Source organism: Anolis sagrei, chromosome 2 (assembly GCF_037176765.1).
Source record: "Anolis sagrei isolate rAnoSag1 chromosome 2, rAnoSag1.mat, whole genome shotgun sequence".
Taxonomy (NCBI): Eukaryota; Metazoa; Chordata; class Lepidosauria; order Squamata; family Dactyloidae; genus Anolis; species Anolis sagrei.
Genome location: NC_090022.1, coordinates 11221986 through 11231668, shown reverse-complemented (window position 1 = coordinate 11231668; position 9683 = coordinate 11221986). Strand labels below are relative to the sequence as shown.

The window sequence follows — 9683 nt, the reverse complement described above, 5'->3', positions numbered from 1 at the left end:
TTTTGGAGCGGCTTACATGGGGTCAAGCCTAACGGAACAGTTAAAACATAATACATTAAAAAGCATATCAACATAATGATAGCAAAAAACAATATACACTGGCTGTTAACTTGCTCCTGGCACATTGCTAATCCACAGTAAATTGACAAACATGAGCCTTTGTAAGATTTTAGAATGTACAGTGTTATGAGTATTTGAATCTATGATGACCTATTATGAGTATTTGAATCAAATTATCTATGAAAAGTTCGATATGTTTTGCAAAATTCAAGCCCTTGGGTTTTGCATTGTAGGGAAACAGATGTTTCTGTGCAGAGTAACAATCCTAACGTTTGTATAATAAATATAATTATTCTAACTTGTTAGGGACATAGAGACATTTACTCAAAAACAGAAATAAAGGAAACGTCTGGCTGATGCAATGTGATTTATCGTCTAATGGCAGACCACTACAAACCGGGAAGTGAGACTGAGGCCACTTCTACAATGCCACATTATCTGCTTTGAACTGAGTTAAACGAGTCTACACTGCCATATAATCAAGTTCAAGTTCTGGATTTTGTACGGCAATGTAGAAGGCTTCTGAGGCTATAGAGCAGAGCTTCTCAACCAGGGGGCCGGGATCCTTGTGGGGGTCATGAGGGGGTTTCAGAGGGGCTGCCAAAGACCACCAGAAAACACATTATTTCTGATGGTCTTGGAACCCCTTTGGTGGAGAAGACTGGAGATCTCTCTGCCTTTCCTTATCTTCCTTTTTGGAAACTGACAGCGTATCCTCCTACTAAAAGGTCTCCTCTGCTGTGATTGGTCAGCCTCTAAGCCAAGGGGAGGGCTGCTCCCAAGCAGGGGATGGGAGACCAGGCGTGCTCAGTGCATGACAGTATGGTGCACAAGTGTGGGCAAGGGAGAGCGTGTGAGACTGGAGGGAGGCTTGTGCCAATGAGTCCCTTCAAGTCATGGGAGTTCTGTATGGAAAATCTGGCCCAAGTTTGGTGCAGATCCATCATTAGGTTCTTGTAGGTTTTTTCGGGCTATAGGGCTATGTTCTAGAGGCATTTCTCCTGACGTTTCGCCTGCATCTATGACAAGCATCCTCAGAGGTAGTGAATTAGGACAATGGGAATTAGGACAATGGGTTTATATATCTGTGGAATGGCTCACGTTGATGAGAATTAGTTGGGTGATAATAGAGAAGCTTCCCATTGAAAGGTGAAGTTTAGTCTGTCCCAAGGCCTCCCACAGTGCTGCTCTGATCAAAACATTGAACAGGATGTATCTTCCCTAAACAGATGAATGCTTGTGAGGCAGCCCTGCACCTGAAGGGGTCAAGGAAGGGTTAAGGGGAGGGAGGTTGGATTCCTAGAGAGGAAGGAAGGAAGGATGGCAAGGAGGAGGAGGAGCCCAGTCCTCCAGAGCAGGCTATCCTTCCTTGGCTTCCTCCTCCTCTCCTTGGGCAGCCTTCCTCTCCTCCTGGGAGTCTCATTCCCAGATGCCCTTCAATGGGCTGAAGATCTGTACTTGCTGTCCTCCTGTTGGTAGGAAATGTTAGTCCTCTTAGTAGTGAAACTGAATCCCTTAAATAACAAAGGGAGATGCTATGCTTGCTTTTGCAGGCAGGGAATGCTTTGAAGCTGAAGGGGGTTGAATCCGTGGATACAGAGGGGTGAGTGTACTACATATACTTGCAGGCAAAGTGAACGGGCTGTGGTCGAAAAACCAAATACCGCAATGTAATGGTTGGAAAGATCTTGGAGGGAGTGGAGATTCCATTGAATCAAGCGTCACGTTAGATTTTGTTACAAGAAAGTTTTATGGATCATGTGGCATCAGTGACATGAATCAAGGGGGATTCAGTCTGGGTTGGGACTGAATGGGAGCTCAATGGGAGGCCAGGTGGGTCTAGACCAGTGGTTCCCAACCTGTGGGTCCCCAGCTGTTTTGGCCCACAGTTCCCAGAAATCTCAACCAGTTTACCAAAACATCTGAGGAACATCTGGAGAATCACTGGTCTGGAGGCTGGAGAAGCAGAGGGCCAAGTGAAAGGGGAGCCCAGCATGGCCTGGCTCTGAAATAAATAAAGGGATTTTTTTTAACTCTCCAAGAAAAAGCCTCCCAAAGTCAGTTGTCCTAATCTGCCTTTCTTTCACAGAGGAAATGTGATTGTTGGCTGAGCATTTTGGAGTAGAGCCTGTTCAAGGATTTATTTCCCTAGAAAGAAGAGCCAAGAAGAGCATCTTGGGACCAGTTTTCTTCTTCGACAAACAGTAGTTCCAACATGGAGAGACCCAACTCACCCGGACCTGAAGCAGGACCTGGGAGCATTGGGGCATCCTGGGGAAAAAATACACATAAGTCCCTGAGTGCGGACCTTTCTAGCTCAGACACACAACCTCAGCACTTTAGGCATTCCTCCTTCCGAGAGGGCGAGGGACCCAGAGAGGTTTGCAGCCGCCTCCACTCTCTCTGCCACCAGTGGCTGAAGCCAGAGCAACACACCAAGGCGGAGATGCTGGACCTGGTGATCCTGGAGCAGTTCCTGAGCATCCTGCCCCCAGAGATGGGGAGCTGGGTCCGAGAGTGTGGGGCAGAGACCTCTTCCCAGGCGGTGGCCCTGGCAGAAGGCTTCCTCCTGAGTCGGGCAGAGGACGAGAAGCAGGAAGGACAGGTGAGAGCATTGCCTCTTGGCTTCCTTAAACTTGGGACTGATTGATAGATTAAATGTACATTCTGCCTTCCTTCCAAGATGGGACCTGTGACAGAGCTAAGTCAGACCCTGCTCCCTCGGCCTCTTTCCCCCCCTGCTCTGCCCCTCCTGCTCTCACCTCCATATCCACTGTAAGCTCGGTTGCTGCTCCACTCAATTTGTTGACCCCAGATATCACATTGAAAATGACGGGTGGGGGAGTATGGCATAAAATCGGGGGTATAGGATAGGCTATACATAAAGCGTTGTTGTTGTGTTTCAAACTAGGTTGCCATGCTGTTTCTGCACATAGGTCTGTGATATCTTTGATCTTTCTCCATACTACATCTGGAATACTCTGTGCTCTTCCAGGCCCGAAATGACTGCATTGAAGCCCACCCTGATGTCTCTGAACAAGAGAAACCTCCATCGGATACCACCCAGAGCCTCCAGCAGAAGGAGCTCGAGCAGGAAGGAGATGGGGCTGCAGCCTTCCAAGGTAAGAAGGAACCCTTTGAGGAGTTTTGCTGTCTTATGTAATTTTCCCCTTGGAATTGTGGCACATCCCTAATCAGTTTGAGATTGAAATTGTGCACATCCAGGGTCATTAGAGGTGGATATATGTAGGCATTTGGTTTCAAAAGATGTAATTTCAGTGTTATTTGCAGTTTTATTTCTTGCAATACTTGTACATTAGCCCCTTCTACAGTGGATCTGACTTTGAGTGTCTTCCTGTCTTTGAGTGTATTCCAGGTGGCATCACCTCAGTATCAAGGTGCCAAGATGAGCCTTAATACTGAGCTGGAAGACAAACAAATAACAAAGAATAACTTTAATCCCTTGAAATACCAAGTCCAGTAGTAGTTTCAGTCCAAGCTACTTATTTTATTTATTTATTTATTTAGAATATGTATACCCTGTCTTTCTCAACCTCCAAGGAGGGACTCAGGGCGGCTTCCAACACAATATAAAACACATAATAAAATACAGCCATATACATTAAAATAGTTATAAAAAACCGTTTGCCAGGTTAAAATCTTTAACTTAAATCACTGTTGGAGACAAAATGGCTTAAACTCCAAAATGTTACATATACCTGGGATGGAGAATGCTTCTGTGTTCATAGGGTCATTTCCTTATAGGTTTCTTTTCAGGACCCTAATTGTAACAACTGACACGTGCTTATGTGATTAGCTTTCCACCCCTTTCTCTCTCTCCCAGGGGCTGGAATGATGTTGCCGAATCCAGATTCGCATCTTCCGCTTTGTGATGGAGTGGAACTGAATCAGGTACGCAGAAGGGTTCCTGGGAGAGGAGGAATGGGGGTGCCTGGGGGAGGGGGTCATTTCTTCCAGGCTTAATCATCAGATATCTGATGAAAGACTAAACCAACAGAAACTTTAATCATGTCAAAGACATTCTTGTAATTCTTTCCTTGATTTTCCTTATGTGAGAAGGAAATGTTTTCTTTTTCCGCCAGGGCCCAATCGCCTTTGAGGATGTGGTTGTCCATTTCTCTTTGGAGGAGTGGGCTCTCCTGAATCCTGGTCAGAAAGCCTTGCACGTGCAGATCATGGAGGAGATTCGTGGGATGGTGGACTCTCTTGGTAAGGCTCCCTCACTGATGGGGATTTCTATTTCAAATGCAGAATCCCAGTCAGCAGCTCCATAGTGGGAGCAATATGCTAAATTATCACAATTACTGAGGGTTATCAAGGCAGGGTTTATGTTTGAAATATATGACATACCAGTAATATATGGGTCCCTTAGTCTTTTTGATACAGAGAAAAAATATATCATCTTTTTCCATCTGCTAATTTGCTATTTTAAGGCCGCGTGTTTTAGAAACTACGTATTGGAACCAGAGCAATTTAATGAACAAAGGGATAGTCCACAGAATGGTATTTCCAAGAAGCCTCTGTTATTGTGGCATCTGGATTTATCAGCAACTATTACCTCTCGTGCACAGTCTTGTCAATCCTCACAAACTGGGATATTTTGCAGGCAATATCCACTTTCTCAAAACTGATGTCAAATGTGAAAGAAAGGACATTTTCTCAAACGAAGACTTTGCTTTATACTTCAAGAGAAGAACCTATTGTTTCTACTTATATGTATGTGGCAGTTTTTGATATGTATATTTGTAATATATACATTGAGTTAATTTAGTTATTTTTATATCACCACTAAATGTGACATGGGTGTCACTATATCTGGCTGAGTCCTGCAGACATTCCTTTTTTTATTCCCTTCTCTGCCTTCCATCATTGTTCTCTTTTTCTTTGCAGTCACTCTCATATCTTTTCAGTCATGCAAAACCGTACAATCTCTGCCGCACTAGGAAATTAGATATGGGCCTTCTACGTTGAAGCAGAATTATGCAACCTTAAGTGAACATGGAAAGAAAGAACTGGAGGTGGGGGTGAGAAATAAACAGGAGGGAGCGATTGTGAAATGGGTGAGAGCAAGGTCAAGTTTTACCCAGAAAAAAGGCAAGCATTTGAATGTGAAGGGAAAAGTCCTCCATTCCCCCAGGAAGGGGGAGACAGAATAAAAAGCCAGACTGGGCTAAGGAACAGTAGCCTCTGGAGCATATGTTACTCACCTCTCCGTTAGAGGCTCCAGGCAGTCAAACACTGTCCATCTCTAATGAACAAGGGGTGGGGAGAGGACCACAGTTATATCTTCTTTTCCTTCATGTATATGCTGGTTCAAGGATGATTTCAATCTCCTTATACCAGTGGTTCTCAACCTGTGGGTCCCAAGATGTTTTGGCATTTAACTCCCAGAAATCCTAACACCTGGTAAACCGGCTGGGATTTCTGGGAGTTGTAGGCCAAAACACCTGGGGACCCACAGGTTGAGAACCACTATCTTATACCATTTCCCTACATTCCTTATCATTCATATTGAGGAATGGTTGTTTCTGTTCTTCTTCTTCACAGCGGATAACTGGAAAAAGAGCAATGTATGCACCAAACACAGGAAGCATTTGGGACACAATGCAGGCCTTCCTAGATGCCAGCCAAACGACATAGAAGATGGAGGTTCTGCCAGAGAAAGACCCTACAAATGCAATGTATGTGGGCAGTGTTTTACCCAAAATATGGAACTTATACTTCACAAGACACTCCATGCTGGGAAAGGCCATTGCAAATTGAAAGTTTCAGCAAAATGTGTTGCTGCTTACAAACTGCCAGGTCGTAGCCAACAAGAAATCTTTGAAGGAACTGAAGATGTCACAAGCCAGGAGTGTACGAAATCTTTTCTCCAGAGTTCACACTTGATTAAACATATGAGATTCCACACAGGACAGGAATTGTACAGATGCCAGGAGTGTGGGAAATGCTTTGCTGACAGTTCACAACTGATGAGGCACACAAGACTCCACACAGGAAAGAAAGCGTACAAATGCCAGGAGTGTGGGAAATGTTTTGCTTCCAGTTCAGACTTGGTGAAGCACAAAAGACTCCACACAGGAGAGAAGCCATACAAATGCCAGGAGTGTAAGAAATGTTTTCCTTGGCAGTCATCACTCCTGAGACACCAGAGCATCCATACAGGAAAGAAACCGTACCAATGCCAGGAGTGTGGGAAAGGTTTTGCTGACAGTTCAGCCTTGGTGAGGCACAAAAGACTTCACACTGGAGAGAAACCATACCAGTGCCAGGAGTGTGGGAAATGTTTTGCCTACAGTTCAGCCTTGGTGAGGCACAAAAGACTCCACACAGGAGAAAAGCCATACCAATGCCAGGAGTGTGAGAAATATTTTGCTGAGAGTTCAGCCTTGATGAGGCACAAAAGACTCCACATAGGAGAGAAGCCGTATCAATGCCAGGAGTGTGGGAAATGTTTTGCTGACACTTCATACTTGGGAAGGCACAAAAGACTCCACACAGGAGAGAAACCATACCACTGCCAGGAGTGCGGGAAAGGTTTTGTTTGCAGTTCACAATTGGTGTGGCACAAAAGACTCCACACAGGAGAGAAGCCATATCAATGCCCGGAGTGTGGGAAATGTTTTGCTTACAGTTCATATTTGATGTGGCACAAAAGGCTCCACACAGGAGAGAAGCCATACCAATGCCAGGAATGTGAGAAATGCTTTGCTTACAGTTCAGACTTGGTGAAACACAAAAGACTCCACACAGGAGAAAAGCCATACCAATGCCAGGAGTGTGGGAAATGTTTGACTTCTAGTTCAGACTTGGTGAAGCACAAAAGACTCCACACAGGGGAGAAGCCGTACAAATGCCTGGAGTGTAAGAAATGTTTTCCTTGGAAGTCATCACTTCTGAGACACCAAAGCATCCATACCGGAAAGAAAGAGTTCAGATGCCAGGATTGTGGAAAATGTTTTACTCAGAATTCATCCCTTGTAAGCCACCAGAGAATTCATACAGGAGAAAAACCGTATAGATGCCCAGATTGTGGGAAATGTTTTTCCTGCACTTCACACTTGGTGAGGCACAAAAGAGTCCACACAGGAGAGAAGCCATACCAATGCCAGGAGTGTGGACAATGTTTTACTCAGAATTCATCGCTTGCAAGCCACCAGAGAACTCATACAGGAGAAAAACCATACAGATGCCCAGATTGTGGGAAATGTTTTGGTTACAGGTCAGCCTTTGTAAAGCACAAAAGACTGCACACAGGAGAAAAGCCACACAGGTGCATGGATTGTGGGAAATGTTTTACTCGTACTTCATCCCTTAGGAAGCACCAAAGAATTCACACAGGTTAAAAAACATACCAGACATGTAGGAAATATTTTCTTCGGGGTTCATACTTTTTTAACCATCAGAGACTACATACAGGGGAGAAATCATTGAAAGAGCTGGGACAAAATTAATAAAATGTGTTGTAACAGGGAAATGGTGGGCTCTGGACATTCTGGTGCTGTAGACTAAACATTCCCCAATGAAACTGTGTAATTCCCTTGGTTTCAAGTAGCACTTTACTGGACTTTGGACTGATCTCTTAGGCCAGTGGTTCTCAACCTGTGGGTCCCCAGGTGTTTTGGCCTACAACTCCCAGAAATCCCAGCTAGTTTACCAGCTGTTAGGATTTCTGGGAGTTGAAGGCCAAAAACATCTGGGGACCCCAGGTTGAGAACCACTGTCTTAGGCAATCTTCTTCCTGGTTTTGAACTCTTGTTCTTTGTTTTGCTTTGTTTGACTTGGGTCTGTTTTGGAGAACTCTTTTGCTTCTCTGGACCTGGCCTGTCTTTCCCCTGGTCAGCCTTTGTGAGTAAACATCTGATTTCAAACAGATGCTTTGAGAAGTTCAGCCTAAGATTTGGTAGAGTCCCCTTCCTTGTCATTTGAATCCCTAAGTTGAGGTCCTATTCTTGGAGCAGCAGAAAGCAACCTCCCTGTTAAATACGATTGTCACTTATTAAAAATATATATAATTCCATCAATTGTTCCTCTCGGCTTTGCACATCAAGGGAAATAATAGTATAACCATCTTTTCCTTTGGCTTGGCCTCAACAGAAGCACTGAATTCAATTCTGAGTTCCCGGCTGAAAAACAGCATTCACAAACTAGAAATTTGCAACCAAGGTGGCAACTTTTTCCCCTCAATATTTCTTCAATATTTTTTCCATATGCTTCCAAAATCATTTTCCCATTTCCTTTTTTGCCTTTAAATAACATGTTAATTTATCCTTTATTGCTAATTTTCTGTTATGGCCAGAGTTAACTTCACACTTGCACAGCCTCAGCACGTTCCAGCAGCTTTCCTCCTGCTCAGCATTTTTCAGTCTTCTGCTTCCACAGTAGATACTTGAGCACATGCCCGGCCATTATCAGTTTTTACTATTGTCTTTCCCCCAGTTTAAATGATATTACAGACTCACAGACTCACCACAGTACGCAGTATCTTGTCCAAGTAGACAGGTTCTTTTACAGTCTTTGACGAATAACATCACAACAGCACAACCTCAAAGGAAGGGGAATATACATTATACATGGTTTCCTTATATACAATACATTTATAATACATTTACTCCTTGATTGATTACCAACAAATTGACCCAACCCAAACCCAGGATTGTGTCATAGACAATCACTCTGAGTAGGCAAAAACACATTTCCCAAATGATTCCCCACATACAATCAATACATTCTCAGCATTCCCAACAGAATCTCATTAACTCATTAGCAGTGCATGACTCAATACATAGTAAAACCTAACATTTTCATATTTCCTTATACCATTCTTCTATCTTAATTTCTACCTCTCCTTTCCAATATTTTGCTATTAATGACCTTATTGCTGTTAACATCATTATCAAATTATTTTCGTTTTCATCTATATCGTATAAAGATAACAATATAGTGGCTGGATTTCTATTTTTTTCTTCATGTTTACTTCAGCACCACGTGTGCCATTTCTTGGCAACCCCTCCAACATTTTTTCGAACAGGTCTTATCCATATTATGTATGTCAATCGAGGTCAAATACCATTTCCATATTATGTTGTAGTAATTTTCTTTGATAAATTCTTGAGGTGCCTTGCTCTCCATAATCTTTCCCAATTCCTTTCTCCTATTTTTGTTCCCAATTCCTCCTCCTGTAGTTCCTTTGCTTGTCTCTGTTCCCCCTCTCCCAATTTAATCTCGATTACTATTTTGTATGTCATACTGGTTATCTTTTTCTGATACTCATTTTCTTCTTTCATCTGCTCTTTTCATAATTATGTTTTCAAATGTCGTTTGCTCTCTTTCCCCCAAGCTCCTTCCCCTCCAACTTCTAATCCATTGCTCCAATTGTATCCATATACTTAATTCACCTAAATTTTCCTTTATATTATTTTCCTCCTCTATTTGTTCCATCCAGCTTCCAATTTTGTCTAATTAACTCCCACAATTCTCAATAGTCGGTAAGCTGGCTGAGATTCTTGGAAGTTGAAGTCCAAACACCTGGGGGGCCGATGTTTGCCGATGTAGAGTGAAAAAAGAAACAACAGTGTTTGTATAATTAATACAAGCTTCCC

At 43.3% G+C, this 9683-nt stretch overlaps 1 pseudogene; it reads left to right on the top strand.

Annotated features, from left to right (window-relative positions):
* Nucleotides 1-6: 6 nt before the first annotated feature.
* On the top strand, nucleotides 7-8101 carry LOC132766075 (zinc finger protein 665-like; annotated as a pseudogene).
* The last annotated feature ends 1582 nt before the right edge of the window (nucleotides 8102-9683 follow it).